This window comes from Pan paniscus, chromosome 5 (assembly GCF_029289425.2).
Source record: "Pan paniscus chromosome 5, NHGRI_mPanPan1-v2.0_pri, whole genome shotgun sequence".
In the NCBI taxonomy this organism is placed as follows: Eukaryota; Metazoa; Chordata; class Mammalia; order Primates; family Hominidae; genus Pan; species Pan paniscus.
In genome coordinates, this window is record NC_073254.2 from 186,857,499 (window position 1) to 186,862,421 (window position 4,923).

The window sequence follows — 4,923 nt, forward strand, 5'->3', positions numbered from 1 at the left end:
AAAAAAAAGCACAATTAACTTGTACCACAAGATGCTGAGCCAGAGCCCCTCTCTACTGCGGAGGGAATGAGATAAGGCCTCCCCTGGGGTTTCTATTCTGGGGTCTCCCACAGGAAGCCTTTCATCACCACATTCTTATTCATAGACATTGAAACAATACTAGCATTTAATTTGCACCAGGAACTGGAGTAGCAAGAAGAGGGGGCATTCTCCAGCTGTCTAGAGGTGGGAGGGAGGGGGACCATGTTCACCGTCCTCTTTTCACGGCCATCACTTCCGGGTCAGGAAATGATGATGACTGTTCAGGCCTGTGTCCTGCCTTCACTAGGGACAGCCAGCGGCATCCATATTTTTGCAGTGTTGTGTGTGAGGGTGAACTGAGTCAGGCTTGCCCAAGTAGGTGGCATTCTGCTGGTTCAGGAAAACTCAAATTGTTGGCTTCAAGTTCACTTGGTTCTCTCTCTGTCTCCAGTCCTGGCTGAAATTCTAAGTGATTTTTTACTTCTGGAGCCATCTGTAAGAAAGGCTCTTCTTGGAACCCTGAAGACTGCAGGTCTCGTTTGGGCAGGTGAAAGGAATTTGAGGTGACTGAACAGAACCCATGAGGCTCAAGGTGGTTGGGTTTAATACTTTGAACCTGAACATATGAATAGATCACTTTTTAAAATTGTTTTCAGCACCTAAAATTATGGCCATGGACAGCTCCATGCAAAGGTCCCCTGACTACAAGGACCTGCCCCGTGATGTGGTTGTGTTACCCAGGCCCTGCCCGTCCAGCTGTGGAAGCTGGGCTGTCAATCCGAAAATGTCAGCGCCTTGCTCAGATCACTCCAGTATGTGAGGATCACAATTTAGATAAGAACCCAGATTTCTCGGTTTAAAATTGGTATTTTCTACTTTATCTCATACTTATATCATATATATATAATTTGGTAAAAAGCAGAACATATTCTCTACTTCTAGAGGCTCCATCTGCAAGCATTTGTACAATTCAGCAAGTACAGAAAAGTGTTGGATCATGTGGGCAGCAATTCAAAGATTTTTTTAACCAAATTATGCAATTATCTCAATGCACAGGATTATGTAAGAGTATCTAAAAAACAGGTTATTACAAGTAATAAAATCAGAGATTTGCAGTTGATTGGTTTTCTATGTATTTCTAAACTTGGCAATGGGTTTGTAATACCCAGTGGGCTCTTTTGTTGCTTAGCTTAACGTTTTTCAGAAGTAGACAATTCTTCACGGGAAGACAACGGAAATCCAAGGAAAGCTACGAAGGCTGTTATCAGAGAGAAAAATTTCCTCGAAGCACTTTAGCTGTCACTTTGAAGTGTTAGTGACATCCTTTGGCAGTGATTAAATGTGCCACATGCCACTAATCTTGTTTAGAATCCTTAAAGATGACAGCAGCCCTTACACAGCATGCTTCGATCTGATGACGATGGTGTTTATGGCAGTGATGTGTGGCTCACAGGCACATATACAACACCATCAACTCTTCCATCTCATACCTCATCAGAGCTTTCCATCTGATCCCATTTGGAGAAGGATATCACACCTGAGGAATCCACGTGTAAGCTATTGCTCTTGTATGAGTTCAGGTGCACACGCACTGTGGACGCACACTGCACTGTGCCCCCCAACAGCTGACAATGTGGAGCCGGGATGCAGGAGCATCCGCCTTCTCCAAGTGAGTTCTCGGCACTGCCGTGCTTTCACTAACCCTTTATTTACTTCTGCTAGTAGACTTTCAACACCACTGAGTGCTAGAAGAATTTAAGAATGTTAAAATAGATATGAGAATACTGTTTTTTGAACATCTTCACATATGAAGAGTAAAAGTCGGAGGATAGAGCTTCGGATTATCTCATAGCAGAAAAACACCTTCGCATTACATGTGGCATGAGCCATTCGGGGGTATTATATCTTCTTTATCTGCTATTGTTTTCTTTTAAAGCATCTCACCAAGAACTCACTTCACTATGCATTTTATATTCTGGTTTTATTTCCCAGTTCACAATTTTATTCAGAATCTTAAATTAACTGTCCTTGGGAAGTATACAACTAGTTTTACCCAAAGGATGGCTGAAAATGCATAGTCTTCAACACAAGATAAATTAACCTGTTTTCCTTTCGACGTTTCCCATGAGGAGTTTGATCGTTTGCACCTTATTCTCTTCGGGGAACTTAGGAAAAACCACATGGAGGTTGTCTTCTCGATGGCGCAACCATGAACTGGACACATTTCTTGACTTAATCAAGTTATGTCCTATTTTTGCCCGTATTGATCTTTATGTCACTGAAAACCAATGTGCATATTTGTCAGTGTCAGAGCACCCTCTGACCAACTCGACTCTGATCTCTTGTTGTTAAAATCCCACCCGGTGACCTGCTTGGGTTCCCCCAGCTAGGCGAGAGTTGAGTCCTTAGTAATTTCAGGCGGGGCCCAGAGATCATGGAAGAGATGCTGGTAGTGGTGAATCATACCGAGATTTTCAAGCTCCATCTTAATCAGTGTAGAATAATGGAAGCTTTTTTAAATTCAGCAGGCAAGCACTATAATTAAACTCGCATGTCATCAATATTCCATCAGGGTGCAACTCAGCCGCCTGTCTCCCTGCCTGGTGCCTTGGGTGGCTGGGCTGTCTTCATCATGCTGGGCCCAGCAGCAGGCTATTTGCCAGGGCACCCACTGTGGACACTCTGCCTTCCCAGGGTAGCCCCAGGCCACAGAACCTGCCACTAGGCATTGCCCATTATTCCATTTTTCTCTCCTAATGATTTTCTGTTGTTGTTCAGAGGGAGTCTCGTTCTGTCTCCCAGGCTGGAGTGCAGTGGCATGATCTTGGCTCGCTGCAACCTCCACCTCCTGGGTTCAAGCAATTCTTGTGCCTCAGCCTCCCAAGTAGCTGGGATTACAGGCATGTGCCACCATGCCCGACTAATTTTTGTATGTTTAGTAGAGACGGGGTTTCACCATGTTGGCCAGGCTGGTCCCCAACTTCTGGCCTCATGTAATCCGCCCACCTCAGCCTCCCAAAGTGCTGGGATTACAGGCGTGAGCCGCCCTGCCTGGCCCTAATAATGTTTTTAAGGAGGTGAATAATTCCCATCGACTTAACTCATCCCAGACATTTAGGTCCAGCAGAGCCGGGCCCACACAGTTATTGAATCAGACATGAGAAGACGGAATCGACATGGCAATCAGCATTTAGACAGGCTACTACGTGCTGCCATCAATCACCTTCTCTTCCCAGAAAAGTACAGATGTCTCCCTGGATTTCTTACTAATAACCAGAAATACAGCTGTCCAGGCCCTGCAAATATTTTGTATCACTTGATAAAAATAGCTAATAGCATTCTATCTGTGACTCCTGGTTTATCTCATAAACTAAATGGATGGAAAAGGGAAAGGAATGCTACTTGAAATCCCATCTCAGCGGCACATGAATTCCAGGTAGCGGCTCCCTGGTTACAGAACAGAAGTAAGTGAAGTAGCACACACAAGAGAAATATCGGAAAACAGAAAATGACTTCTAGAGGAATAATTTGTTGCACAAAATGCAAACAAAACATGTTCATTAATACTTACGTTTTATTTAAACATATTTTCAAATGCTTACAATTGTGGATTTTAGGAGGCTGTGCAAAAATCATGAATATTTTTAATCTGTCTTAACAGGCTTCTCTCCCACCTCTCACTGTGATACTGAGCAGAACTCCCCAAAGAAAAATCATTTCTCAACTGTGAAACTAGGGAAGACTAACCAGATGTGATAGCACACTGTATTCTGATCGAAAGTGAACTATTCTTCCATCATATTGGTCAAGCTTTCAAAAACACTTACCCATACTTCAGGGCGAAAGATTCTCAACATCCTCTAACAAATGTTTGCCTCAGAACCATTGAAAAGAAAAGGTTTAGAATTAATGACAGAGAACAATGTACCCACAGCTGCATTTTGCTCTTTTGAAAATTAGATATTTTTCTGCAGATAATACTACAGAACCACAATAAAAGTTATCATCATGCTTTACATCTAGTAATGAACATGAAACAAGCACCCTCGAATAGCTGCATCGAGCATGAAAGGGCACGGGCCCCACTGCCGGCTGGGTGAATTCTAGACGGGCCCCACTGCCAGCCGGGTGAATTCTAGCAGATACTTCACCCAAAATGCTTCAGTGTGCATCAAACTGACACGAGCTCCTACACAACCACAATATAATTTACTCGCCTGAGATTCAGTACACAATCTCCCCAGTTTCCCCCCAATATCCTTAAACTGATTTATTCTGCACAATTCCATCACAAAGTTTTTCACTTATTTGTCGAATCTCAACAGTATTCTTGAATGAAGTATCCTCCGGTTTTTGTTGCTGTTTAGACATTTACATTTGTGAACAAAGAGTTCAGGGCAGCTGCTCTGTAGAATGTTTCATAGTCTGGACTGATTTCATGGTTTCTTCATAATTAGATTAGGGTAAAATATTTTTAGCTGCTGTACATCACGTTAGGAGACCTGTCATGTCAACTTGCACCACTGTGGGAGACACTCGCTTCTGCCTGCCGGGTCGCCTTTGTGAAGATGACTTTCCCATCGTAATTAATAAGTAGGATGTGGGGCAATAGCTCCTCAACCTTTCCCCTCATGGCTTTAGCTCTTATAAAAAATGTAAAAAAAATTATCAGGTGTCCATTTTCAAGGCTGAGGGTGGGGGAAGAATCTAATTATCTTTGAACAGCACCTAGACGGCAGAATCCCTCTAGACACTGACAACCCACCCCAACCCCAAACTTTACAACTATTTCACCCAACTCTTTTCAACAGAAGTTCTCATTTTTGTTCATATATATTGAATATTTCCAAACTATTCAATTTACCTTCCACAGAAATTGCTCCTTTTTATTACTCAAAGTTC

General features: G+C 42.9%; 1 protein-coding gene across 5 annotated transcripts in view; it reads right to left on the minus strand.

The window, feature by feature from the left end:
- The window catches only part of RPS6KA2 (ribosomal protein S6 kinase A2), a 497,623-nt gene that overhangs the window by 242,218 nt on the left and 250,482 nt on the right, over window positions 1–4,923 (minus strand). The window lies entirely within an intron of this gene.